Source organism: Tachysurus vachellii, chromosome 7 (genome assembly GCF_030014155.1).
Source record: "Tachysurus vachellii isolate PV-2020 chromosome 7, HZAU_Pvac_v1, whole genome shotgun sequence".
NCBI lineage: Eukaryota > Metazoa > Chordata > Actinopteri > Siluriformes > Bagridae > Tachysurus > Tachysurus vachellii.
In genome coordinates this window covers 21472091-21499129 of record NC_083466.1, presented here as the reverse complement: position 1 = coordinate 21499129, position 27039 = coordinate 21472091, and the positions used below count along the sequence as shown (strand labels likewise).

Here is a 27039-nt window from a genome sequence, read left to right as displayed (position 1 = left end):
GCTTGTCTTGAAATGGGCGGGGATTTAACCGGTAATTATTAATTTGTAATATTTATAACACTAGCTTACTACCTTTATGTTTTTATGAAATACAGCAAAAACGTTTCAGACACTCAGTGTCTGGTTACTGATTAGAGACAGCTGAAGGTTTAAAAAAGAAAAAAAATCTCCGACAGGCAGAGACGCAATGCGAAAAGCAAGCACCACGTCTGAACGAACCCACGTTTACCAGAACTCTACTGGTTAGTAAGTACGTATTATTAACGTTACAACCCGAAGTAAAAAGCTGAAGAAACCCTAAACGTTAACGGAAAAGACCCACGAACCCGAGTGACTGAGGGAGAGACAGAGAGCTGTTCTGTGTGTGACTGTGAGTGAGCAGAGGGAGACACAGCAACACAATACATCTGTATGTGTGTGTAGGGGAGGGGCGCTGACACAATCAGCTACCCAATGATGATTTTCATTCAATCCGGAGCACAGATATTGACTCGTATTACTCGTATAATACTCGTACTCGGCAGAAGTGCTTTATCTGTACCGGATACTCATTTCAGCCGAGTATCCGGCTCATCTCTACTAATCATATAGCAAAAACCTTGTAAAAAAGAAAAGTCTTCAATTGACTTTTAAAACTACCCAAAGAGGGAGCCGATTTCAAAGACAATGGTAGCCCGTTCCATAACACAGGAGCTGCCACGGAGAATGCACGATCTCCACTCCTCCTCAACCGTGTTCACAGAACAGACAACAACATATGCTCGTTTGCTCTCAAAGAGCGAGAAGATTTGTATGGACTCAACATAGCTCTTATGTAGTCAGGAGCCTGTTGATGTAAGGCCTTATACACAGTGATCAGGACCTTATATTCTATCATTCATTTTGAAGGTGAGCTATGAGAGATACATTCAAACCCAGGTATAAGGCATTACAATAATGCAACCTTGTAGAAATAAAAGCATGTACAACGGATTCTAAATCTTTTGTGGAAAGAATAGATTTCAGCTTGGACAACTTTCTTAACTGATAAAAGGAGGATTTCACAACAGCATTTACCTGTTGGTCAAAACAAAGTTCTTTGTCAAAAATGACACCCAGGTTCCCAACATAACCATTTATGCTAGAAGCAAAATCCTCACTCACAAACAGATTTCCCGTAGACTGTTTCCAAAAACCATAAACTCAGTTTTATTTTCATTTAATTGCAGAAAATTACTCGCAAGCCATACCTTCACTTCATTTAAGCATCTGTTGAAACTGTCCCATGCAGCACGCTTGTCTATAGAAAAATATAATTGCAAATCATCTGCATAGATGTGGTAATTAATATTGTGGCGTCTAAAGATAGACCCCAGAGGCAACAAATACAGAGAGAACAAGATTGGTCCAAGAATAGATCCCTGAGGGACCCCCCAAAAAACGTCCACAGTGTCAGAAAGACAATCTCCAATCTTAACCGAACATTTCTTTTCCTTTAGATAGGAACCAAACCACTTCAAAGCCACATCATTAATACCAACATCATCCCTAAGATGTGCTAATAAAATGCGTGATATCAAAAAAACAATATCAAAAGCTGCGCTCAGTCCAGCATCATCAAAGCAACACATTTCCCAGAATCTCTTCCCATTAAAATGTCATTTACAACTCTTATCAATGCTGTTTCAGTACTATGACTTCTCTTGAAACCTGATTGGAAAATGTCCATTATATTATTGTCAGTTAAAAAATCTATAAGTTGAGTGTGGACAACTTTTTCTAAAATCTTACTCATAAAGGGGAGTTTTGAAATTGGCCTAAAATATTTGAGATCTTGACTAAGTTTGCCTTTTTTAGCACTGGCTCAATAATGGCTCGCTTGAACTCAAGTTGCACTATGCCAAGTTCTAGGCTACTGTTGATAATTAAAAGAATGCTAGGGCCAAGGACATGCATTGCCTCTTTTAACAATTTAGTGGGGAGGACATCATAAATGGATGTAGTAGATTTTAAATGCAAGACAATGCCCTCCAACTGTTCCAGGGAAACCAACTTAAACTGACTCAAAACTGCAATAGAAGGTCTCTCTCTATTGTATTAAGCGCTGTGTGCCCTACTCCTGATATACTCGATCTAATCAGATCCACTTTGTCCACAAAAAAATTCAAAAAAGCTTAACATAAGTCATGAGATGGTCTTAAAAGTACACTTTTAGGTGGATTTAACCCCTTGTGTACCCCTTGTGATACAATCCTTGAGATGATCTTTCTGATTTGACTGCATCTGTCATATTCTGCCTGCTCACTCGGCTGTGTACAGCCACTTCCGGGGCGGCAGCCATCTTGGCTGTGGCACTTCCGGGTTAATACCTCTTTATACTCCGGCAGACTATTTAAGCACGCAGCCAGCGGACACTCTTTGCCAGATTGTCTCATCGTGTAATTATGTTACCGCTCGAGCATGCCTTTTGCTACCTGTAAGTTTCAGTTATGTTTTGACCAATTTCGTGTCGGATTTCGGCCGGGTGTGTCCCAATTCGTGGATTTTTCCTTTTTTGCATACTTTTCAGCCCAGGCTCTGGATATCTTGTTTGGATTATTTTTGGATTATCTTCGAAGGACTAAAAGACCTTGTTTGGATTATTCATTTGTTTTTTCTTGAAATTTTACTGTTCCTGGACTCGCCCTTCTTGATTTTTCTGTCAGGTTTGTTTTTTGTTTGTGGAGACCTGTTATCTTGTGAGGAGCATTCCTGTTTTTGCCCTGTTTTTGCTGTTAGCCCTGTGACTGATATTCTGTCTTGTATGTTCCTGCTGTTATTACCGAACATTCTGCTAATTAAAACTATTTCATTGGAAGTCGTATGCGTACTGCATTTGGGTCCATTCCCCCCTACACCCTGACAGTACAATCTGGCGTATCATGGACTCAGCAGAAGCACCAGACTTGCCTACCATTCTCTCAAACCTATCGCAATCTTCTGCAGCTCATGATAAGCAGTTACAGGATCTCACCAAAGCCACTCATGAACTTATTCGGCGTGTTGGCTCTCTCTCCAGTCCTGCTGCCTCAGCCCCCACACCGCCCGAAATTCCTCTAGTCATGCCCCCGGTCCGAGAGCCACATCTGCTACCCCCAGAACGCTTCAGTGGTGAACCAGGATTGTGCCGAGCCTTCCTCATGCAATGTGCAGTCGTCTTTGAGCTCCAACCCTCCTCTTTTCCCTCTGAGCGCTCCAGAGTGGCCTACATTATCTCCCTCCTGTCTGGCAAGGCGAAGTTGTGGGCCACTGCCGAATGGGAACGGCAGTCGCCCATCTGCTCCTCAGTGGAAGCTCTCTCCTCCGAACTACGGAGGGTTTTTGACACCACGCTCCCGCAGCAAGATGCGGCCCGGGCACTGTTTGAGACTGTACAGGGAGGCTGTTCAGTGGCAGAGTATGCGGTTGGGTTCCGCACAGCAGCGGCTGATAGCGGATGGAACTCCACGGCCCTCTATGACGCCTTCTATCGAGGTCTCTCTCCTGAGCTTAAGGACGAACTCGCTGCTCGGGAGCTACCCCATGGATTGGATGAGCTCATCTCTCTGGCTACTAGAGTCGACCGAAGGATACGGGAGCGAAGGGCTGAGAGAACTCCTCAACGTGTCTGGAGAAACACCCCTCGTCCCAGCTTTTCTCCTCCGCCACCATCCCCACAACCCTCATCCTCTGCCACACCCATCGAGATCGGTCGGTGGCACATTCCAGCTAGTGAGAAGGAGCGTCGCATGGTCAACGGACTATGCCTATACTGTGGGCAGGCTGGGCACATGGCCTTCTCTTGTCCGGCAAAAGGCCGGGCTCGCCATTGAGCAAGGGGGCAGTGGTGAGCCGACAGCTTTCAGTGCCTTCCAAGCCCCTTCTCAAGCTTCGGATCACGCTCGACAGCCAGACTCATGACTTGGCGGCCTTTTTGGATTCAGGAGCTGACTCACAATTCATGGACCGTGAACTGGTACATCAACTGGGCATCGAGACTGAACGGTTACCATGTGCACTTGACGTTCGAGCACTGGATGGTCATATCCTCCATCAGGCCACTCATTGCACCAAGCTGCTCCAAGTCACCATAGCAGAGCATCATCACGAGAGGCTGTCATTTCTAGTCATTGCTTCCCCTCAGACACCTGTCATGTTGGGCTTCCCTTGGCTTTGCCAACACAATCCTCATCTGGACTGGAGCAGTGTGTGTGTCCTCAAGTGGGGTACCCATTGTCAGTCTCACTGTCTCCGGCCTCCTTCACCCAGTTCCTCCTCTGACCCCAATGATTCTCCGGACCTCAGCTCAGTGCCGTCAGTTTACCATGACTTCAAGAGGGTTTTCAGTAAAGCACAGGCCTCCTCCTTACCCCCCCACCGACCGTTCGACTGCGCCATTGATCTCCTTCCCGGGACTTCTCCTCCTCGTGGTCGTCTATTCAGCCTCACTGGGCCAGAGAGGGAAGCCATGACTACGTACATTCAGGAATCATTGGCTGCCGGGCTTATTCGTCCGTCCTCTTCCCCGGCTGGTGCCGGGTTCTTTTTTGTCAGTAAGAAGGATGGTTCACTGAGACCCTGCATTGACTATCGGGCACTTAATGCCATAACCATAAAGAACCGTTACCCACTGCCTCTTATGTCTTCAGCTTTTGAACTGCTCCAGGGGGCCACTATCTTTTCCAAACTCGATCTCCGGAACGCCTATCATCTGGTGCGCATCAGGGAGGGTGATGAGTGGAAGACAGCTTTTAACACTCCCACTGGTCACTATGAATACCGGGTCATGCCGTTCGGCCTCACCAATGCCCCGGCGGTGTTCCAGGCACTGGTAAACGATGTGCTGCGGGAAATGCTGAACCAGTATGTCTTTGTTTATCTTGATGACATACTCATCTTTTCCCGTTCTCAGGAGGAACATCAAGTGCATGTTCGGACCGTGCTGCAATGCTTGCTGGAGAATCATTTGTTTGTGAAGGCAGAGAAGTGCGAGTTTCATGTTACCCAGACCACCTTCCTGGGGTTTGTCCTTTCAGTAGGCAGCGTCCAGATGGATCCGGTTCGTATTACAGCGGTCAAGGATTGGCCGCGTCCTGGGTCACGCAAGGAACTTCAAAGATTCTTAGGGTTTGCCAACTTTTACCGCCGGTTTATACGGGGCTTCAGTGCAGTTGCCGCTCCCCTTCATCGGCTCACCTCCACTCTTCAGACCTTCACTTGGAGCTCGGAGGCCGAGCTGGCCTTTAATAGGCTCAAGGAGCTCTTCACCTCGGCCCCCATATTGACTCTACCTGATTCAGCCCTCCAGTTTATCGTTGAAGTGGATGCTCTAATCAGGGAGTAGGAGCCGTTCTCTCTCAGAGGTCATCCAAGGACAATCGGGTGCACCCTTGTGCCTTCTTCTCTCGCCGTCTCACCCCTGCAGAACGGAACTATGCCATTGGGGACCGGGAGCTTCTGGCCGTGAAACTCGCCCTTGAGGAGTGGCGTCACTGGTTGGAGGGGGCAAATCAACCTTTCATTGTTTGGACCGACTACCGCAACTTGGAATATCTCAGAACGGCCAAACGCCTGAATGCACGGCAAGCTCGCTGGGGTCTCTTCTTCGGCCGTTTTAACTTCACCCTGTCTTATCGCCCAGGATCCAAGAACGGTAAACCGGATGCCCTTTCACGCTTACACTCCCCAGAAGAGGAAGATTATACTACCGAGAATGTCTTTCCCACATCGGTAACCGTCCGGATTATTCAACTGGACATTGAGAGGAGGGTCCGTCAGGCCACATCTGGGCAAGCCACTCCCAGCAATTGTCCTGCAAACAGACTTTTTGTTCCCAATAATCTACGGTCCCAGGTTCTCCAGGGGTGTCATTGCTCGCCTTTGTTTTGTCACCCCGGTGTGTCCCGTACCCTGGCAACCATTCAACAGCGTTTCTGGTGGCCCACCCTCCGTCGGGACGTCCGCCAGTTTGTGGGTTCATGCACCACCTGTGCTCAACATAAGAGCTCTCATACTCCACCAGCTGGGTTCCTTCGTCCTCTTCCTGTCCCTCGACGACCATGGTCTCACATTGCAGTGGATTTTATTACTGGACTACCTCCCTCAGCTGGGCAGACCACCATCCTCTCTGTAATGGATCGGTTCTCTAAGATGGTGCACTTTATATCATTGCCCAAGCTCCCTACTGCCAAGGAGACTGCTCTGCTCCTCCTCCAGCATGTCTTTCGACTGCATGGCTTGCCTAGAGACATTGTCTCTGATCGTGGACCCCAGTTCACATCAGGATTTTGGCGGGAATTTTGTCGGCTGCTGGGAGCCTCAGTCAGCCTGTCATCGGGATTCCACCCCCAGACCAATGGTCAAGTTGAACGCTGTAATCAGGATTTGGAGGCAGGTCTTCGCATCTTATGTGCTGAGCAACCTGAGTCCTGGTCCACCAAGTTGGTATGGGTGGAGTACGCCCATAACTCCTTGCCCTCCTCAGCCACAGGCATGTCCCCGTTCCAGGCTGCTTATGGCTACCAACCACCCCTTTTTACTTCCCAAGAATTCGAGGCTTCTGTCCCCTCTGCTCTCGCCCTAGCCAAGCGTTGTCGTCACACCTGGAGAAGAGCCCGTGAGGTGCTTCTTAAGTCCTCGCAGAACTATGCCCGGTGGGCTAACAGAAACCGGCGTCCGGCACCTAAGTACCGTGTCGGCCAAAAGGTATGGCTATGCACCAAGGACCTCCCCATCAAGGGGTCTTGCCGCAAGCTCACACCTCGCTTTGTCGGCCCATTTCCCATCTCCAGGATACTCAACCCAGTCGCTGTACGTCTTAAGCTTCCTAGGAACTTACGGATACATCCCACCTTCCATGTGTCTCGCCTCAAGCCCGTTCAGGCCTGTTCTTTGGTTCCCTCCTCCAGACCCCCTCCACCCGCCCGGTTCGTTGACGGGGGCCCTGCATTCACTGTCCGTCGCCTCCTACGCTCCAGGCGTCGTGGGAGGGGAATACAGTACCTGGTCGATTGGGAGGGCTATGGTCCTGAGGAGCGTTCTTGGGTACCGGCTCGTCACATCCTTGACCCTGACCTCATCGCCGAGTTCCACAGATTGCATCCCGACCAGCCTGGTCGGTCGTCGCCCATAGGAGGGAGGGTACTGTCATATTCTGCCTGCTCACTCGGCTGTGTACAGCCACTTCCGGGGCGGCAGCCATCTTGGCTGTGGCACTTCCGGGTTAATACCTCTTTATACTCCGGCAGACTATTTAAGCACGCAGCCAGCGGACACTCTTTGCCAGATTGTCTCATCGTGTAATTATGTTACCGCTCGAGCATGCCTTTTGCTACCTGTAAGTTTCAGTTTTGTTTTGACCAATTTCGTGTCGGATTTCGGCCGGGTGTGTCCCAATTCGTGGATTTTTCCTTTTTTGCATACTTTTCAGCCCAGGCTCTGGATATCTTGTTTGGATTATTTTTGGATTATCTTCGCAGGACTAAAAGACCTTGTTTGGATTATTCATTTGTTTTTTCTTGAAATTTTACTGTTCCTGGACTCGCCCTTCTTGATTTTTCTGTCAGGTTTGTTTTTTGTTTGTGGAGACCTGTTATCTTGTGAGGAGCATTCCTGTTTTTGCCCTGTTTTTGCTGTTAGCCCTGTGACTGATATTCTGTCTTGTATGTTCCTGCTGTTATTACCGAACATTCTGCTAATTAAAACTATTTCATTGGAAGTCGTATGCGTACTGCATTTGGGTCCATTCCCCCCTACACCCTGACAGCATCTTGATAATTTCTCAAGGATTCCCTAAAAATATCGTATGAAATTTGTAATTTAATTTTAACCCACATACGCTCAGCCTGCCTACAGACCCACCTCAATCCCTGTGTTACCTCATTTTAACCATGGTCGCTTATTCACTTTTTGCCTCTTCATCTTAAAAGGTGCAACAGTATCAAGAATTATACTACATACATAATTAAAAGAGTGTACCATTTCATCTGGTGCTATTACAGGCACTTCAGAGAGACCATTTACAAAAGGTAGCTCTGCAGCCATAAAAGCAGCAATAAAAGCATCATGTGTATGATCTGTAATGACTCTGGACATTACTGGAGGAAAAGAAACATCCTTTACAACACGAGGCATGTTCAAACTAAACCTAACAGGCTTATGGTCTGAAATAGGAATCTCATCAATGCAAGTACTCTCAATGCTTATACCCAATGGATGCCCATGGACATGTGTATGCCCCATTACACTCTGGGTGAGATTAAAAGAGTCGATCAAAATTAAAAAAATCCTTAGACATAGGTTTTTCTGGGCAACAGACATGAATATTAAAATCCCCCCCATAATCAAAATCTTGTCAGCACATGTTATAACACCAGATAAAAAAAACATAAAAATCCTCAAGGAAATCCTTACAATAACCAGGTGGCCTATAAACTAATGCGCAATACAGTGGCGTAGACATGTCAACTTTCATAACTTGAACTTCAAAAGATTTAAAATTCTCAGTAGGGAGCTGCTTACATTTAAACAAGTTACTAAAAATAGCAGCTAGACCTCCACCACGACGATTTTTCCGCGGGGTATGTAAAAACTGGCAGTTCGGCGGTAAAAGCTCAGCTACAGGAATCATGTCATTAACATTTAGCCAAGTCTCTGTAATGTAGAGAAAGTCCAGGCAATGAGTTCTATAAAAATCATTCAATATAAAGGTCTTATTTACAATAGAACGGGCATTAATTAAACCCATGTTCACAGTAGTCGAATTAAGACATGTATCTGTGGAGTGAGCACTTAACTCACCGAAACCAACTTGTTTCAAGTGCCGCAGATTTGCGCAATTCACTCCTCTGCTTTCCCACCGCCTCATCCACGTAGTCCGGATCAGAGGTGGCTGAGAGGCTGGAGGGACCACGGGTACAGAGAAAGAAGGCCGTATCTCCACAACTCGTCTGCTTCCACAATCCGACCTCAGTTTCTTAAGCCTAACCATCTGCTCCAACACCATCACACTCAACACTGGTGTACCACAGGGTTGTGTGCTAAGCCCCTTCCTCTACTCCCTCTTCACCTCCAACTGCAGGCCTGTGTATGGATCTAACTCCATCATCAAGTTTGCAGATGACACTACAGTGATTGGTCTCATCACCAACAATGATGAGACTGCCTACAACAGGGAGGAGATCCAGCACCTAGCCACATGGTGCAATAACCATAACTTGCTCCTTAACACCTCCAAAACAAAGGAGCTCATTGTGGACTTCAGGAAAGAGACAGGAGGCACACATGTCAACATCAATGGGATGGCTGTTGAGTGCGTTTCCAGTTTCAAGTTCCTGGGGATCCACATGATGGCACTTCTACCGCTGCACAAGAGAAAGCATCCTGACCAGCTGTGTTACAGTCTGGTATGGGAGCTGCTCTGTTGCAGAGCGCAGGGCATTGCAGTGGGTGGTGAAAACCACCCAGCGCATCACAGGGACTCCACTTCCAGCCATGGAGGACATCCAGAAGAAACGCTGTCTGCGTTGAGCTTGCAGCATTTTTAAGGACTCCTCTCATCCTGCCCATAGACTTCTCTTCTGCCCTCTGGCAGGCATTTCATGTGCCTCCGGACCAAGACCAGCAGACTAAAGAACAGCTTTTTTCCTACAGCTGTCTCTTTATTGAACTCTGCCCCTCGCTGATCCTACTGTCCTACATACACTGTTACACTGTTACACTTGTACATTTGCTCATTTCTCACCCCACAATTCGTTATTGCACTAATGGACTGTTTACACAAAACTATGCTCATTTGCACACTTGCTCTTTTTTTTTTGCATTGCTGCTCCCCATTGCCTTACCATTGTACACATCCTCCTGTATATTTTTGTTTTTGTTATAGTAATAACAATATATTTTGTTTCTAGCACATACCCTTCTGTTAATTTCAGTTTATAGTAATAACCATTTGTATATTTGTTCATAGTACTTATATTTATCTGTATATTATATTCATAGTACATACTGTACACATATGTAAATTACTGTTTATAGGTTTAGCCATATATTTTGTTACTGCACATATCCTTCTGTAAGTTTCAGTAAATCTATATATTATGCTCATAGTACTGTACACACACACATGTAAATTACTTCCATATTACCACTTTATTTAACTTATTTAACTGTTGTAAACACTTTGTATCCTGCACTTGCTGCTATTGCACTCTGGTTAGACCTAAACTGCATTTCGCTGCCTTGAACTTGTACATGTGTAATGACAATAAAGTTGAATCTAATCTAATCTATTTTCGAATGTATAACTTATATTATGGTGCATGTGTTGTGGCGGCTTTTATTCTTAGCTTTTTTTTCCTCTTTAAGTTGTTAAATATTTTGTTTAAGTTATTAAATTCCATTGACTGGTCACTGATTTTCTTTTCAGAAATCACTGAGCTGAGGTGGTAAAACATTTTATTATCGGACAAACAAAAATACAATAGCATCAGACAGAAATTAATTAAAGACAATAACCATAAGAGTATGTAAGTATATAGAAACCATATTTTGCATATAATTAAATCACCAATATATAATAACTATACAGGAGTGGAAACATTCACTCATGACTGGCAGCAGTAGTGTTTATATAGATAACCAGTTGTTATTTCAAATCTGAATTAAATATTTAATTCTTAGCTGTCTTAGGATTCAAATTGAGTCATTCTTGTGGGCAGGGGGACTTGAATTTTTGATAAGGTTTGAAAGTTTCTATGGTTCGACAAGAACAATAGTCCATTTTGGGTTGGGAAGAATGTATCCTAACGTATGCACATGCTTCACGTGACAGAGGTGGTTGAAATCTTGAAGTCGGAGGAAGACTGCTTGGATGCTGGTGCATCACAGAGGGTTTAAGAGGATTCCGGTGATTAAACCGATCTCGTGCTCTGGACCAGAATATGTATATCCCCTCTAGTCCTTGGCGCGTTAAACAATCTATTTATAAACCATGATGGACTTTCCGTGAATTTAGCGATATCCAACTTCATCTGCAGTATTCCAGGATGCAATCCAACGTGTCTTCTATTTCCGTTACCACTGATTTCCCATGATCTGAGACATGTAATAACACAAAGGACTTGTATGCCTGGTGAACATGTGACATTACAAGAGAAAGTTGAAGTTTGATCTTATCACATAGGCTGTCTAGTCTCTAAGTTGTGCTTCACACTCACGCGCTAAGGTGAGAATTGACAGAGAAGCTTAAAAATATTTCTTTAATACGTTGGGTAAGGGAATCCAGTCATGTTATGTATTAAAATAGCTTCCATGGCATTCTCTGAAAAAGCTTCTACCAAGATGGGGGAAACTAGTCGCAGCAGTCACGGCCCACTGCTTGTCTCTGACTTTCAACCGCATATTTTTTTGTCCTCGTCTATGCAGAAGTATGCGTGCGTCTATGTTTGCGTTATGCTGCAGTTTTGTCTCGGTTTCGGGACCTCGTGGCGCAACGGTAGCGCGTCTGACTCCAGATCAGAAGGTTGCGTGTTCAAATCACGTCGGGGTCATGCCTTTCCCTTTGATACACATTAGTGTGCCAGGGCTTTTTATGCACAGTCAAATGCGATGACTTACATGCCATCGGATTTCTGCGATGGTCATGCTTTTGTTGCACAGGTAGCAGCAATTAAGATGGAAAACACACTGATCTCGGTTTATCTTATCTGCTCCGAGCACATGATTTGTACAATAAAGCAGCAGCAAGCCAAGCATTTTCTCCCCTCTGGATCATTGAAGCATTCAGACACCAGCAGCAACCTAAAGCATGCTTTTCACTTTTCACTACTCAGCCACCCACATGTACAAACGCCCGAACAGGGACTTGAACCCTGGACCCTCAGATTAAAAGTCTGATGCTCTACCGACTGAGCTATCCGGGCTCTGACCAGCGTGCGCCTTTAGTTCCAAACGGGTCAGGACTGTGAAACTGTGCGTTCAGATGTGTCCTCTGATTATTTTGATCTTTTGCTCTGTAATCTTGCTGGAATATCGGAATAAGGTCTGTGTCCACGCATGTTTAAGAGGATTCCGGTGATTAAACCCATCTCGTGCTCTGGACCAGAATATGTATATCCCCTCTAGTCCTTGGCGCGTTAAACAATCTATTTATAAACCATGATGGACTTTCCGTGAATTTAGCGATATCCAACTTCATCTGCAGTATTCCAGGATGCAATCCAACGTGTCTTCTATTTCCGTTACCACTGATTTCCCATGATCTGAGACATGTAATAACACAAAGGACTTGTATGCCTGGTGAACATGTGACATTACAAGAGAAAGTTGAAGTTTGATCTTATCACATAGGCTGTCTAGTCTCTAAGTTGTGCTTCACACTCACGCGCTAAGGTGAGAATTGACAGAGAAGCTTAAAAATATTTCTTTAATACGTTGGGTAAGGGAATCCAGTCATGTTATGTATTAAAATAGCTTCCATGGCATTCTCTGAAAAAGCTTCTACCAAGATGGGGGAAACTAGTCGCAGCAGTCACGGCCCACTGCTTGTCTCTGACTTTCAACCGCATATTTTTTTGTCCTCGTCTATGCAGAAGTATGCGTGCGTCTATGTTTGCGTTATGCTGCAGTTTTGTCTCGGTTTCGGGACCTCGTGGCGCAACGGTAGCGCGTCTGACTCCAGATCAGAAGGTTGCGTGTTCAAATCACGTCGGGGTCATGCCTTTCCCTTTGATACACATTAGTGTGCCAGGGCTTTTTATGCACAGTCAAATGCGATGACTTACATGCCATCGGATTTCTGCGATGGTCATGCTTTTGTTGCACAGGTAGCAGCAATTAAGATGGAAAACACACTGATCTCGGTTTATCTTATCTGCTCCGAGCACATGATTTGTACAATAAAGCAGCAGCAAGCCAAGCATTTTCTCCCCTCTGGATCATTGAAGCATTCAGACACCAGCAGCAACCTAAAGCATGCTTTTCACTTTTCACTACTCAGCCACCCACATGTACAAACGCCCGAACAGGGACTTGAACCCTGGACCCTCAGATTAAAAGTCTGATGCTCTACCGACTGAGCTATCCGGGCTCTGACCAGCGTGCGCCTTTAGTTCCAAACGGGTCAGGACTGTGAAACTGTGCGTTCAGATGTGTCCTCTGATTATTTTGATCTTTTGCTCTGTAATCTTGCTGGAATATCGGAATAAGGTCTGTGTCCACGCATGTTTAAGAGGATTCCGGTGATTAAACCCATCTCGTGCTCTGGACCAGAATATGTATATCCCCTCTAGTCCTTGGCGCGTTAAACAATCTATTTATAAACCATGATGGACTTTCCGTGAATTTAGCGATATCCAACTTCATCTGCAGTATTCCAGGATGCAATCCAACGTGTCTTCTATTTCCGTTACCACTGATTTCCCATGATCTGAGACATGTAATAACACAAAGGACTTGTATGCCTGGTGAACATGTGACATTACAAGAGAAAGTTGAAGTTTGATCTTATCACATAGGCTGTCTAGTCTCTAAGTTGTGCTTCACACTCACGCGCTAAGGTGAGAATTGACAGAGAAGCTTAAAAATATTTCTTTAATACGTTGGGTAAGGGAATCCAGTCATGTTATGTATTAAAATAGCTTCCATGGCATTCTCTGAAAAAGCTTCTACCAAGATGGGGGAAACTAGTCGCAGCAGTCACGGCCCACTGCTTGTCTCTGACTTTCAACCGCATATTTTTTTGTCCTCGTCTATGCAGAAGTATGCGTGCGTCTATGTTTGCGTTATGCTGCAGTTTTGTCTCGGTTTCGGGACCTCGTGGCGCAACGGTAGCGCGTCTGACTCCAGATCAGAAGGTTGCGTGTTCAAATCACGTCGGGGTCATGCCTTTCCCTTTGATACACATTAGTGTGCCAGGGCTTTTTATGCACAGTCAAATGCGATGACTTACATGCCATCGGATTTCTGCGATGGTCATGCTTTTGTTGCACAGGTAGCAGCAATTAAGATGGAAAACACACTGATCTCGGTTTATCTTATCTGCTCCGAGCACATGATTTGTACAATAAAGCAGCAGCAAGCCAAGCATTTTCTCCCCTCTGGATCATTGAAGCATTCAGACACCAGCAGCAACCTAAAGCATGCTTTTCACTTTTCACTACTCAGCCACCCACATGTACAAACGCCCGAACAGGGACTTGAACCCTGGACCCTCAGATTAAAAGTCTGATGCTCTACCGACTGAGCTATCCGGGCTCTGACCAGCGTGCGCCTTTAGTTCCAAACGGGTCAGGACTGTGAAACTGTGCGTTCAGATGTGTCCTCTGATTATTTTGATCTTTTGCTCTGTAATCTTGCTGGAATATCGGAATAAGGTCTGTGTCCACGCATGTTTAAGAGGATTCCGGTGATTAAACCCATCTCGTGCTCTGGACCAGAATATGTATATCCCCTCTAGTCCTTGGCGCGTTAAACAATCTATTTATAAACCATGATGGACTTTCCGTGAATTTAGCGATATCCAACTTCATCTGCAGTATTCCAGGATGCAATCCAACGTGTCTTCTATTTCCGTTACCACTGATTTCCCATGATCTGAGACATGTAATAACACAAAGGACTTGTATGCCTGGTGAACATGTGACATTACAAGAGAAAGTTGAAGTTTGATCTTATCACATAGGCTGTCTAGTCTCTAAGTTGTGCTTCACACTCACGCGCTAAGGTGAGAATTGACAGAGAAGCTTAAAAATATTTCTTTAATACGTTGGGTAAGGGAATCCAGTCATGTTATGTATTAAAATAGCTTCCATGGCATTCTCTGAAAAAGCTTCTACCAAGATGGGGGAAACTAGTCGCAGCAGTCACGGCCCACTGCTTGTCTCTGACTTTCAACCGCATATTTTTTTGTCCTCGTCTATGCAGAAGTATGCGTGCGTCTATGTTTGCGTTATGCTGCAGTTTTGTCTCGGTTTCGGGACCTCGTGGCGCAACGGTAGCGCGTCTGACTCCAGATCAGAAGGTTGCGTGTTCAAATCACGTCGGGGTCATGCCTTTCCCTTTGATACACATTAGTGTGCCAGGGCTTTTTATGCACAGTCAAATGCGATGACTTACATGCCATCGGATTTCTGCGATGGTCATGCTTTTGTTGCACAGGTAGCAGCAATTAAGATGGAAAACACACTGATCTCGGTTTATCTTATCTGCTCCGAGCACATGATTTGTACAATAAAGCAGCAGCAAGCCAAGCATTTTCTCCCCTCTGGATCATTGAAGCATTCAGACACCAGCAGCAACCTAAAGCATGCTTTTCACTTTTCACTACTCAGCCACCCACATGTACAAACGCCCGAACAGGGACTTGAACCCTGGACCCTCAGATTAAAAGTCTGATGCTCTACCGACTGAGCTATCCGGGCTCTGACCAGCGTGCGCCTTTAGTTCCAAACGGGTCAGGACTGTGAAACTGTGCGTTCAGATGTGTCCTCTGATTATTTTGATCTTTTGCTCTGTAATCTTGCTGGAATATCGGAATAAGGTCTGTGTCCACGCATGTTTAAGAGGATTCCGGTGATTAAACCCATCTCGTGCTCTGGACCAGAATATGTATATCCCCTCTAGTCCTTGGCGCGTTAAACAATCTATTTATAAACCATGATGGACTTTCCGTGAATTTAGCGATATCCAACTTCATCTGCAGTATTCCAGGATGCAATCCAACGTGTCTTCTATTTCCGTTACCACTGATTTCCCATGATCTGAGACATGTAATAACACAAAGGACTTGTATGCCTGGTGAACATGTGACATTACAAGAGAAAGTTGAAGTTTGATCTTATCACATAGGCTGTCTAGTCTCTAAGTTGTGCTTCACACTCACGCGCTAAGGTGAGAATTGACAGAGAAGCTTAAAAATATTTCTTTAATACGTTGGGTAAGGGAATCCAGTCATGTTATGTATTAAAATAGCTTCCATGGCATTCTCTGAAAAAGCTTCTACCAAGATGGGGGAAACTAGTCGCAGCAGTCACGGCCCACTGCTTGTCTCTGACTTTCAACCGCATATTTTTTTGTCCTCGTCTATGCAGAAGTATGCGTGCGTCTATGTTTGCGTTATGCTGCAGTTTTGTCTCGGTTTCGGGACCTCGTGGCGCAACGGTAGCGCGTCTGACTCCAGATCAGAAGGTTGCGTGTTCAAATCACGTCGGGGTCATGCCTTTCCCTTTGATACACATTAGTGTGCCAGGGCTTTTTATGCACAGTCAAATGCGATGACTTACATGCCATCGGATTTCTGCGATGGTCATGCTTTTGTTGCACAGGTAGCAGCAATTAAGATGGAAAACACACTGATCTCGGTTTATCTTATCTGCTCCGAGCACATGATTTGTACAATAAAGCAGCAGCAAGCCAAGCATTTTCTCCCCTCTGGATCATTGAAGCATTCAGACACCAGCAGCAACCTAAAGCATGCTTTTCACTTTTCACTACTCAGCCACCCACATGTACAAACGCCCGAACAGGGACTTGAACCCTGGACCCTCAGATTAAAAGTCTGATGCTCTACCGACTGAGCTATCCGGGCTCTGACCAGCGTGCGCCTTTAGTTCCAAACGGGTCAGGACTGTGAAACTGTGCGTTCAGATGTGTCCTCTGATTATTTTGATCTTTTGCTCTGTAATCTTGCTGGAATATCGGAATAAGGTCTGTGTCCACGCATGTTTAAGAGGATTCCGGTGATTAAACCCATCTCGTGCTCTGGACCAGAATATGTATATCCCCTCTAGTCCTTGGCGCGTTAAACAATCTATTTATAAACCATGATGGACTTTCCGTGAATTTAGCGATATCCAACTTCATCTGCAGTATTCCAGGATGCAATCCAACGTGTCTTCTATTTCCGTTACCACTGATTTCCCATGATCTGAGACATGTAATAACACAAAGGACTTGTATGCCTGGTGAACATGTGACATTACAAGAGAAAGTTGAAGTTTGATCTTATCACATAGGCTGTCTAGTCTCTAAGTTGTGCTTCACACTCACGCGCTAAGGTGAGAATTGACAGAGAAGCTTAAAAATATTTCTTTAATACGTTGGGTAAGGGAATCCAGTCATGTTATGTATTAAAATAGCTTCCATGGCATTCTCTGAAAAAGCTTCTACCAAGATGGGGGAAACTAGTCGCAGCAGTCACGGCCCACTGCTTGTCTCTGACTTTCAACCGCATATTTTTTTGTCCTCGTCTATGCAGAAGTATGCGTGCGTCTATGTTTGCGTTATGCTGCAGTTTTGTCTCGGTTTCGGGACCTCGTGGCGCAACGGTAGCGCGTCTGACTCCAGATCAGAAGGTTGCGTGTTCAAATCACGTCGGGGTCATGCCTTTCCCTTTGATACACATTAGTGTGCCAGGGCTTTTTATGCACAGTCAAATGCGATGACTTACATGCCATCGGATTTCTGCGATGGTCATGCTTTTGTTGCACAGGTAGCAGCAATTAAGATGGAAAACACACTGATCTCGGTTTATCTTATCTGCTCCGAGCACATGATTTGTACAATAAAGCAGCAGCAAGCCAAGCATTTTCTCCCCTCTGGATCATTGAAGCATTCAGACACCAGCAGCAACCTAAAGCATGCTTTTCACTTTTCACTACTCAGCCACCCACATGTACAAACGCCCGAACAGGGACTTGAACCCTGGACCCTCAGATTAAAAGTCTGATGCTCTACCGACTGAGCTATCCGGGCTCTGACCAGCGTGCGCCTTTAGTTCCAAACGGGTCAGGACTGTGAAACTGTGCGTTCAGATGTGTCCTCTGATTATTTTGATCTTTTGCTCTGTAATCTTGCTGGAATATCGGAATAAGGTCTGTGTCCACGCATGTTTAAGAGGATTCCGGTGATTAAACCCATCTCGTGCTCTGGACCAGAATATGTATATCCCCTCTAGTCCTTGGCGCGTTAAACAATCTATTTATAAACCATGATGGACTTTCCGTGAATTTAGCGATATCCAACTTCATCTGCAGTATTCCAGGATGCAATCCAACGTGTCTTCTATTTCCGTTACCACTGATTTCCCATGATCTGAGACATGTAATAACACAAAGGACTTGTATGCCTGGTGAACATGTGACATTACAAGAGAAAGTTGAAGTTTGATCTTATCACATAGGCTGTCTAGTCTCTAAGTTGTGCTTCACACTCACGCGCTAAGGTGAGAATTGACAGAGAAGCTTAAAAATATTTCTTTAATACGTTGGGTAAGGGAATCCAGTCATGTTATGTATTAAAATAGCTTCCATGGCATTCTCTGAAAAAGCTTCTACCAAGATGGGGGAAACTAGTCGCAGCAGTCACGGCCCACTGCTTGTCTCTGACTTTCAACCGCATATTTTTTTGTCCTCGTCTATGCAGAAGTATGCGTGCGTCTATGTTTGCGTTATGCTGCAGTTTTGTCTCGGTTTCGGGACCTCGTGGCGCAACGGTAGCGCGTCTGACTCCAGATCAGAAGGTTGCGTGTTCAAATCACGTCGGGGTCATGCCTTTCCCTTTGATACACATTAGTGTGCCAGGGCTTTTTATGCACAGTCAAATGCGATGACTTACATGCCATCGGATTTCTGCGATGGTCATGCTTTTGTTGCACAGGTAGCAGCAATTAAGATGGAAAACACACTGATCTCGGTTTATCTTATCTGCTCCGAGCACATGATTTGTACAATAAAGCAGCAGCAAGCCAAGCATTTTCTCCCCTCTGGATCATTGAAGCATTCAGACACCAGCAGCAACCTAAAGCATGCTTTTCACTTTTCACTACTCAGCCACCCACATGTACAAACGCCCGAACAGGGACTTGAACCCTGGACCCTCAGATTAAAAGTCTGATGCTCTACCGACTGAGCTATCCGGGCTCTGACCAGCGTGCGCCTTTAGTTCCAAACGGGTCAGGACTGTGAAACTGTGCGTTCAGATGTGTCCTCTGATTATTTTGATCTTTTGCTCTGTAATCTTGCTGGAATATCGGAATAAGGTCTGTGTCCACGCATGTTTAAGAGGATTCCGGTGATTAAACCCATCTCGTGCTCTGGACCAGAATATGTATATCCCCTCTAGTCCTTGGCGCGTTAAACAATCTATTTATAAACCATGATGGACTTTCCGTGAATTTAGCGATATCCAACTTCATCTGCAGTATTCCAGGATGCAATCCAACGTGTCTTCTATTTCCGTTACCACTGATTTCCCATGATCTGAGACATGTAATAACACAAAGGACTTGTATGCCTGGTGAACATGTGACATTACAAGAGAAAGTTGAAGTTTGATCTTATCACATAGGCTGTCTAGTCTCTAAGTTGTGCTTCACACTCACGCGCTAAGGTGAGAATTGACAGAGAAGCTTAAAAATATTTCTTTAATACGTTGGGTAAGGGAATCCAGTCATGTTATGTATTAAAATAGCTTCCATGGCATTCTCTGAAAAAGCTTCTACCAAGATGGGGGAAACTAGTCGCAGCAGTCACGGCCCACTGCTTGTCTCTGACTTTCAACCGCATATTTTTTTGTCCTCGTCTATGCAGAAGTATGCGTGCGTCTATGTTTGCGTTATGCTGCAGTTTTGTCTCGGTTTCGGGACCTCGTGGCGCAACGGTAGCGCGTCTGACTCCAGATCAGAAGGTTGCGTGTTCAAATCACGTCGGGGTCATGCCTTTCCCTTTGATACACATTAGTGTGCCAGGGCTTTTTATGCACAGTCAAATGCGATGACTTACATGCCATCGGATTTCTGCGATGGTCATGCTTTTGTTGCACAGGTAGCAGCAATTAAGATGGAAAACACACTGATCTCGGTTTATCTTATCTGCTCCGAGCACATGATTTGTACAATAAAGCAGCAGCAAGCCAAGCATTTTCTCCCCTCTGGATCATTGAAGCATTCAGACACCAGCAGCAACCTAAAGCATGCTTTTCACTTTTCACTACTCAGCCACCCACATGTACAAACGCCCGAACAGGGACTTGAACCCTGGACCCTCAGATTAAAAGTCTGATGCTCTACCGACTGAGCTATCCGGGCTCTGACCAGCGTGCGCCTTTAGTTCCAAACGGGTCAGGACTGTGAAACTGTGCGTTCAGATGTGTCCTCTGATTATTTTGATCTTTTGCTCTGTAATCTTGCTGGAATATCGGAATAAGGTCTGTGTCCACGCATGTTTAAGAGGATTCCGGTGATTAAACCCATCTCGTGCTCTGGACCAGAATATGTATATCCCCTCTAGTCCTTGGCGCGTTAAACAATCTATTTATAAACCATGATGGACTTTCCGTGAATTTAGCGATATCCAACTTCATCTGCAGTATTCCAGGATGCAATCCAACGTGTCTTCTATTTCCGTTACCACTGATTTCCCATGATCTGAGACATGTAATAACACAAAGGACTTGTATGCCTGGTGAACATGTGACATTACAAGAGAAAGTTGAAGTTTGATCTTATCACATAGGCTGTCTAGTCTCTAAGTTGTGCTTCACACTCACGCGCTAAGGTGAGAATTGACAGAGAAGCTTAAAAATATTTCTTTAATACGTTGGGTAAGGGAATCCAGTCATGTTATGTATTAAAATAGCTTCCATGGCATTCTCTGAAAAAGCTTCTACCAAGATGGGGGAAACTAGTCGCAGCAGTCACGGCCCACTGCTTGTCTCTGACTTTCAACCGCATATTTTTTTGTCCTCGTCTATGCAGAAGTATGCGTGCGTCTATGTTTGCGTTATGCTGCAGTTTTGTCTCGGTTTCGGGACCTCGTGGCGCAACGGTAGCGCGTCTGACTCCAGATCAGAAGGTTGCGTGTTCAAATCACGTCGGGGTCATGCCTTTCCCTTTGATACACATTAGTGTGCCAGGGCTTTTTATGCACAGTCAAATGCGATGACTTACATGCCATCGGATTTCTGCGATGGTCATGCTTTTGTTGCACAGGTAGCAGCAATTAAGATGGAAAACACACTGATCTCGGTTTATCTTATCTGCTCCGAGCACATGATTTGTACAATAAAGCAGCAGCAAGCCAAGCATTTTCTCCCCTCTGGATCATTGAAGCATTCAGACACCAGCAGCAACCTAAAGCATGCTTTTCACTTTTCACTACTCAGCCACCCACATGTACAAACGCCCGAACAGGGACTTGAACCCTGGACCCTCAGATTAAAAGTCTGATGCTCTACCGACTGAGCTATCCGGGCTCTGACCAGCGTGCGCCTTTAGTTCCAAACGGGTCAGGACTGTGAAACTGTGCGTTCAGATGTGTCCTCTGATTATTTTGATCTTTTGCTCTGTAATCTTGCTGGAATATCGGAATAAGGTCTGTGTCCACGCATGTTTAAGAGGATTCCGGTGATTAAACCCATCTCGTGCTCTGGACCAGAATATGTATATCCCCTCTAGTCCTTGGCGCGTTAAACAATCTATTTATAAACCATGATGGACTTTCCGTGAATTTAGCGATATCCAACTTCATCTGCAGTATTCCAGGATGCAATCCAACGTGTCTTCTATTTCCGTTACCACTGATTTCCCATGATCTGAGACATGTAATAACACAAAGGACTTGTATGCCTGGTGAACATGTGACATTACAAGAGAAAGTTGAAGTTTGATCTTATCACATAGGCTGTCTAGTCTCTAAGTTGTGCTTCACACTCACGCGCTAAGGTGAGAATTGACAGAGAAGCTTAAAAATATTTCTTTAATACGTTGGGTAAGGGAATCCAGTCATGTTATGTATTAAAATAGCTTCCATGGCATTCTCTGAAAAAGCTTCTACCAAGATGGGGGAAACTAGTCGCAGCAGTCACGGCCCACTGCTTGTCTCTGACTTTCAACCGCATATTTTTTTGTCCTCGTCTATGCAGAAGTATGCGTGCGTCTATGTTTGCGTTATGCTGCAGTTTTGTCTCGGTTTCGGGACCTCGTGGCGCAACGGTAGCGCGTCTGACTCCAGATCAGAAGGTTGCGTGTTCAAATCACGTCGGGGTCATGCCTTTCCCTTTGATACACATTAGTGTGCCAGGGCTTTTTATGCACAGTCAAATGCGATGACTTACATGCCATCGGATTTCTGCGATGGTCATGCTTTTGTTGCACAGGTAGCAGCAATTAAGATGGAAAACACACTGATCTCGGTTTATCTTATCTGCTCCGAGCACATGATTTGTACAATAAAGCAGCAGCAAGCCAAGCATTTTCTCCCCTCTGGATCATTGAAGCATTCAGACACCAGCAGCAACCTAAAGCATGCTTTTCACTTTTCACTACTCAGCCACCCACATGTACAAACGCCCGAACAGGGACTTGAACCCTGGACCCTCAGATTAAAAGTCTGATGCTCTACCGACTGAGCTATCCGGGCTCTGACCAGCGTGCGCCTTTAGTTCCAAACGGGTCAGGACTGTGAAACTGTGCGTTCAGATGTGTCCTCTGATTATTTTGATCTTTTGCTCTGTAATCTTGCTGGAATATCGGAATAAGGTCTGTGTCCACGCATGTTTAAGAGGATTCCGGTGATTAAACCCATCTCGTGCTCTGGACCAGAATATGTATATCCCCTCTAGTCCTTGGCGCGTTAAACAATCTATTTATAAACCATGATGGACTTTCCGTGAATTTAGCGATATCCAACTTCATCTGCAGTATTCCAGGATGCAATCCAACGTGTCTTCTATTTCCGTTACCACTGATTTCCCATGATCTGAGACATGTAATAACACAAAGGACTTGTATGCCTGGTGAACATGTGACATTACAAGAGAAAGTTGAAGTTTGATCTTATCACATAGGCTGTCTAGTCTCTAAGTTGTGCTTCACACTCACGCGCTAAGGTGAGAATTGACAGAGAAGCTTAAAAATATTTCTTTAATACGTTGGGTAAGGGAATCCAGTCATGTTATGTATTAAAATAGCTTCCATGGCATTCTCTGAAAAAGCTTCTACCAAGATGGGGGAAACTAGTCGCAGCAGTCACGGCCCACTGCTTGTCTCTGACTTTCAACCGCATATTTTTTTGTCCTCGTCTATGCAGAAGTATGCGTGCGTCTATGTTTGCGTTATGCTGCAGTTTTGTCTCGGTTTCGGGACCTCGTGGCGCAACGGTAGCGCGTCTGACTCCAGATCAGAAGGTTGCGTGTTCAAATCACGTCGGGGTCATGCCTTTCCCTTTGATACACATTAGTGTGCCAGGGCTTTTTATGCACAGTCAAATGCGATGACTTACATGCCATCGGATTTCTGCGATGGTCATGCTTTTGTTGCACAGGTAGCAGCAATTAAGATGGAAAACACACTGATCTCGGTTTATCTTATCTGCTCCGAGCACATGATTTGTACAATAAAGCAGCAGCAAGCCAAGCATTTTCTCCCCTCTGGATCATTGAAGCATTCAGACACCAGCAGCAACCTAAAGCATGCTTTTCACTTTTCACTACTCAGCCACCCACATGTACAAACGCCCGAACAGGGACTTGAACCCTGGACCCTCAGATTAAAAGTCTGATGCTCTACCGACTGAGCTATCCGGGCTCTGACCAGCGTGCGCCTTTAGTTCCAAACGGGTCAGGACTGTGAAACTGTGCGTTCAGATGTGTCCTCTGATTATTTTGATCTTTTGCTCTGTAATCTTGCTGGAATATCGGAATAAGGTCTGTGTCCACGCATGTTTAAGAGGATTCCGGTGATTAAACCCATCTCGTGCTCTGGACCAGAATATGTATATCCCCTCTAGTCCTTGGCGCGTTAAACAATCTATTTATAAACCATGATGGACTTTCCGTGAATTTAGCGATATCCAACTTCATCTGCAGTATTCCAGGATGCAATCCAACGTGTCTTCTATTTCCGTTACCACTGATTTCCCATGATCTGAGACATGTAATAACACAAAGGACTTGTATGCCTGGTGAACATGTGACATTACAAGAGAAAGTTGAAGTTTGATCTTATCACATAGGCTGTCTAGTCTCTAAGTTGTGCTTCACACTCACGCGCTAAGGTGAGAATTGACAGAGAAGCTTAAAAATATTTCTTTAATACGTTGGGTAAGGGAATCCAGTCATGTTATGTATTAAAATAGCTTCCATGGCATTCTCTGAAAAAGCTTCTACCAAGATGGGGGAAACTAGTCGCAGCAGTCACGGCCCACTGCTTGTCTCTGACTTTCAACCGCATATTTTTTTGTCCTCGTCTATGCAGAAGTATGCGTGCGTCTATGTTTGCGTTATGCTGCAGTTTTGTCTCGGTTTCGGGACCTCGTGGCGCAACGGTAGCGCGTCTGACTCCAGATCAGAAGGTTGCGTGTTCAAATCACGTCGGGGTCATGCCTTTCCCTTTGATACACATTAGTGTGCCAGGGCTTTTTATGCACAGTCAAATGCGATGACTTACATGCCATCGGATTTCTGCGATGGTCATGCTTTTGTTGCACAGGTAGCAGCAATTAAGATGGAAAACACACTGATCTCGGTTTATCTTATCTGCTCCGAGCACATGATTTGTACAATAAAGCAGCAGCAAGCCAAGCATTTTCTCCCCTCTGGATCATTGAAGCATTCAGACACCAGCAGCAACCTAAAGCATGCTTTTCACTTTTCACTACTCAGCCACCCACATGTACAAACGCCCGAACAGGGACTTGAACCCTGGACCCTCAGATTAAAAGTCTGATGCTCTACCGACTGAGCTATCCGGGCTCTGACCAGCGTGCGCCTTTAGTTCCAAACGGGTCAGGACTGTGAAACTGTGCGTTCAGATGTGTCCTCTGATTATTTTGATCTTTTGCTCTGTAATCTTGCTGGAATATCGGAATAAGGTCTGTGTCCACGCATGTTTAAGAGGATTCCGGTGATTAAACCCATCTCGTGCTCTGGACCAGAATATGTATATCCCCTCTAGTCCTTGGCGCGTTAAACAATCTATTTATAAACCATGATGGACTTTCCGTGAATTTAGCGATATCCAACTTCATCTGCAGTATTCCAGGATGCAATCCAACGTGTCTTCTATTTCCGTTACCACTGATTTCCCATGATCTGAGACATGTAATAACACAAAGGACTTGTATGCCTGGTGAACATGTGACATTACAAGAGAAAGTTGAAGTTTGATCTTATCACATAGGCTGTCTAGTCTCTAAGTTGTGCTTCACACTCACGCGCTAAGGTGAGAATTGACAGAGAAGCTTAAAAATATTTCTTTAATACGTTGGGTAAGGGAATCCAGTCATGTTATGTATTAAAATAGCTTCCATGGCATTCTCTGAAAAAGCTTCTACCAAGATGGGGGAAACTAGTCGCAGCAGTCACGGCCCACTGCTTGTCTCTGACTTTCAACCGCATATTTTTTTGTCCTCGTCTATGCAGAAGTATGCGTGCGTCTATGTTTGCGTTATGCTGCAGTTTTGTCTCGGTTTCGGGACCTCGTGGCGCAACGGTAGCGCGTCTGACTCCAGATCAGAAGGTTGCGTGTTCAAATCACGTCGGGGTCATGCCTTTCCCTTTGATACACATTAGTGTGCCAGGGCTTTTTATGCACAGTCAAATGCGATGACTTACATGCCATCGGATTTCTGCGATGGTCATGCTTTTGTTGCACAGGTAGCAGCAATTAAGATGGAAAACACACTGATCTCGGTTTATCTTATCTGCTCCGAGCACATGATTTGTACAATAAAGCAGCAGCAAGCCAAGCATTTTCTCCCCTCTGGATCATTGAAGCATTCAGACACCAGCAGCAACCTAAAGCATGCTTTTCACTTTTCACTACTCAGCCACCCACATGTACAAACGCCCGAACAGGGACTTGAACCCTGGACCCTCAGATTAAAAGTCTGATGCTCTACCGACTGAGCTATCCGGGCTCTGACCAGCGTGCGCCTTTAGTTCCAAACGGGTCAGGACTGTGAAACTGTGCGTTCAGATGTGTCCTCTGATTATTTTGATCTTTTGCTCTGTAATCTTGCTGGAATATCGGAATAAGGTCTGTGTCCACGCATGTTTAAGAGGATTCCGGTGATTAAACCCATCTCGTGCTCTGGACCAGAATATGTATATCCCCTCTAGTCCTTGGCGCGTTAAACAATCTATTTATAAACCATGATGGACTTTCCGTGAATTTAGCGATATCCAACTTCATCTGCAGTATTCCAGGATGCAATCCAACGTGTCTTCTATTTCCGTTACCACTGATTTCCCATGATCTGAGACATGTAATAACACAAAGGACTTGTATGCCTGGTGAACATGTGACATTACAAGAGAAAGTTGAAGTTTGATCTTATCACATAGGCTGTCTAGTCTCTAAGTTGTGCTTCACACTCACGCGCTAAGGTGAGAATTGACAGAGAAGCTTAAAAATATTTCTTTAATACGTTGGGTAAGGGAATCCAGTCATGTTATGTATTAAAATAGCTTCCATGGCATTCTCTGAAAAAGCTTCTACCAAGATGGGGGAAACTAGTCGCAGCAGTCACGGCCCACTGCTTGTCTCTGACTTTCAACCGCATATTTTTTTGTCCTCGTCTATGCAGAAGTATGCGTGCGTCTATGTTTGCGTTATGCTGCAGTTTTGTCTCGGTTTCGGGACCTCGTGGCGCAACGGTAGCGCGTCTGACTCCAGATCAGAAGGTTGCGTGTTCAAATCACGTCGGGGTCATGCCTTTCCCTTTGATACACATTAGTGTGCCAGGGCTTTTTATGCACAGTCAAATGCGATGACTTACATGCCATCGGATTTCTGCGATGGTCATGCTTTTGTTGCACAGGTAGCAGCAATTAAGATGGAAAACACACTGATCTCGGTTTATCTTATCTGCTCCGAGCACATGATTTGTACAATAAAGCAGCAGCAAGCCAAGCATTTTCTCCCCTCTGGATCATTGAAGCATTCAGACACCAGCAGCAACCTAAAGCATGCTTTTCACTTTTCACTACTCAGCCACCCACATGTACAAACGCCCGAACAGGGACTTGAACCCTGGACCCTCAGAT

The 27039-nt window shown here is 45.1% G+C and overlaps 27 non-coding genes across 27 annotated transcripts; 14 read left to right on the top strand and 13 right to left on the bottom strand.

Moving 5' to 3' along the window:
* The first annotated feature begins 11474 nt into the window (after nt 1-11474).
* On the top strand, nt 11475-11546 carry trnaw-cca (transfer RNA tryptophan (anticodon CCA)). The gene has a single exon. It is a non-coding gene; the product is annotated as a tRNA-Trp (tRNA).
* A 299-nt stretch (nt 11547-11845) lies between these two features.
* Nucleotides 11846-11918, bottom strand: trnak-uuu (transfer RNA lysine (anticodon UUU)). Its single transcript has one exon. It is a non-coding gene; the product is annotated as a tRNA-Lys (tRNA).
* A 722-nt stretch (nt 11919-12640) lies between these two features.
* trnaw-cca (transfer RNA tryptophan (anticodon CCA)) lies at nt 12641-12712 on the top strand. Its single transcript has one exon. It is a non-coding gene; the product is annotated as a tRNA-Trp (tRNA).
* Nucleotides 12713-13011: 299 nt separating this feature from the next.
* On the bottom strand, nt 13012-13084 carry trnak-uuu (transfer RNA lysine (anticodon UUU)). Its single transcript has one exon. It is a non-coding gene; the product is annotated as a tRNA-Lys (tRNA).
* Nucleotides 13085-13806: 722 nt separating this feature from the next.
* trnaw-cca (transfer RNA tryptophan (anticodon CCA)) lies at nt 13807-13878 on the top strand. The gene has a single exon. It is a non-coding gene; the product is annotated as a tRNA-Trp (tRNA).
* A 299-nt stretch (nt 13879-14177) lies between these two features.
* trnak-uuu (transfer RNA lysine (anticodon UUU)) lies at nt 14178-14250 on the bottom strand. The gene has a single exon. It is a non-coding gene; the product is annotated as a tRNA-Lys (tRNA).
* A 722-nt stretch (nt 14251-14972) lies between these two features.
* On the top strand, nt 14973-15044 carry trnaw-cca (transfer RNA tryptophan (anticodon CCA)). Its single transcript has one exon. It is a non-coding gene; the product is annotated as a tRNA-Trp (tRNA).
* Nucleotides 15045-15343: 299 nt separating this feature from the next.
* Nucleotides 15344-15416, bottom strand: trnak-uuu (transfer RNA lysine (anticodon UUU)). The gene has a single exon. It is a non-coding gene; the product is annotated as a tRNA-Lys (tRNA).
* Nucleotides 15417-16138: 722 nt separating this feature from the next.
* trnaw-cca (transfer RNA tryptophan (anticodon CCA)) lies at nt 16139-16210 on the top strand. The gene has a single exon. It is a non-coding gene; the product is annotated as a tRNA-Trp (tRNA).
* Nucleotides 16211-16509: 299 nt separating this feature from the next.
* Nucleotides 16510-16582, bottom strand: trnak-uuu (transfer RNA lysine (anticodon UUU)). Its single transcript has one exon. It is a non-coding gene; the product is annotated as a tRNA-Lys (tRNA).
* Nucleotides 16583-17304: 722 nt separating this feature from the next.
* trnaw-cca (transfer RNA tryptophan (anticodon CCA)) lies at nt 17305-17376 on the top strand. The gene has a single exon. It is a non-coding gene; the product is annotated as a tRNA-Trp (tRNA).
* A 299-nt stretch (nt 17377-17675) lies between these two features.
* trnak-uuu (transfer RNA lysine (anticodon UUU)) lies at nt 17676-17748 on the bottom strand. The gene has a single exon. It is a non-coding gene; the product is annotated as a tRNA-Lys (tRNA).
* A 722-nt stretch (nt 17749-18470) lies between these two features.
* trnaw-cca (transfer RNA tryptophan (anticodon CCA)) lies at nt 18471-18542 on the top strand. Its single transcript has one exon. It is a non-coding gene; the product is annotated as a tRNA-Trp (tRNA).
* Nucleotides 18543-18841: 299 nt separating this feature from the next.
* trnak-uuu (transfer RNA lysine (anticodon UUU)) lies at nt 18842-18914 on the bottom strand. Its single transcript has one exon. It is a non-coding gene; the product is annotated as a tRNA-Lys (tRNA).
* A 722-nt stretch (nt 18915-19636) lies between these two features.
* Nucleotides 19637-19708, top strand: trnaw-cca (transfer RNA tryptophan (anticodon CCA)). The gene has a single exon. It is a non-coding gene; the product is annotated as a tRNA-Trp (tRNA).
* Nucleotides 19709-20007: 299 nt separating this feature from the next.
* Nucleotides 20008-20080, bottom strand: trnak-uuu (transfer RNA lysine (anticodon UUU)). The gene has a single exon. It is a non-coding gene; the product is annotated as a tRNA-Lys (tRNA).
* A 722-nt stretch (nt 20081-20802) lies between these two features.
* On the top strand, nt 20803-20874 carry trnaw-cca (transfer RNA tryptophan (anticodon CCA)). Its single transcript has one exon. It is a non-coding gene; the product is annotated as a tRNA-Trp (tRNA).
* A 299-nt stretch (nt 20875-21173) lies between these two features.
* On the bottom strand, nt 21174-21246 carry trnak-uuu (transfer RNA lysine (anticodon UUU)). The gene has a single exon. It is a non-coding gene; the product is annotated as a tRNA-Lys (tRNA).
* A 722-nt stretch (nt 21247-21968) lies between these two features.
* Nucleotides 21969-22040, top strand: trnaw-cca (transfer RNA tryptophan (anticodon CCA)). The gene has a single exon. It is a non-coding gene; the product is annotated as a tRNA-Trp (tRNA).
* A 299-nt stretch (nt 22041-22339) lies between these two features.
* trnak-uuu (transfer RNA lysine (anticodon UUU)) lies at nt 22340-22412 on the bottom strand. The gene has a single exon. It is a non-coding gene; the product is annotated as a tRNA-Lys (tRNA).
* Nucleotides 22413-23134: 722 nt separating this feature from the next.
* Nucleotides 23135-23206, top strand: trnaw-cca (transfer RNA tryptophan (anticodon CCA)). Its single transcript has one exon. It is a non-coding gene; the product is annotated as a tRNA-Trp (tRNA).
* A 299-nt stretch (nt 23207-23505) lies between these two features.
* Nucleotides 23506-23578, bottom strand: trnak-uuu (transfer RNA lysine (anticodon UUU)). Its single transcript has one exon. It is a non-coding gene; the product is annotated as a tRNA-Lys (tRNA).
* A 722-nt stretch (nt 23579-24300) lies between these two features.
* Nucleotides 24301-24372, top strand: trnaw-cca (transfer RNA tryptophan (anticodon CCA)). The gene has a single exon. It is a non-coding gene; the product is annotated as a tRNA-Trp (tRNA).
* Nucleotides 24373-24671: 299 nt separating this feature from the next.
* Nucleotides 24672-24744, bottom strand: trnak-uuu (transfer RNA lysine (anticodon UUU)). Its single transcript has one exon. It is a non-coding gene; the product is annotated as a tRNA-Lys (tRNA).
* Nucleotides 24745-25466: 722 nt separating this feature from the next.
* Nucleotides 25467-25538, top strand: trnaw-cca (transfer RNA tryptophan (anticodon CCA)). The gene has a single exon. It is a non-coding gene; the product is annotated as a tRNA-Trp (tRNA).
* A 299-nt stretch (nt 25539-25837) lies between these two features.
* trnak-uuu (transfer RNA lysine (anticodon UUU)) lies at nt 25838-25910 on the bottom strand. The gene has a single exon. It is a non-coding gene; the product is annotated as a tRNA-Lys (tRNA).
* Nucleotides 25911-26632: 722 nt separating this feature from the next.
* On the top strand, nt 26633-26704 carry trnaw-cca (transfer RNA tryptophan (anticodon CCA)). Its single transcript has one exon. It is a non-coding gene; the product is annotated as a tRNA-Trp (tRNA).
* The last annotated feature ends 335 nt before the right edge of the window (nt 26705-27039 follow it).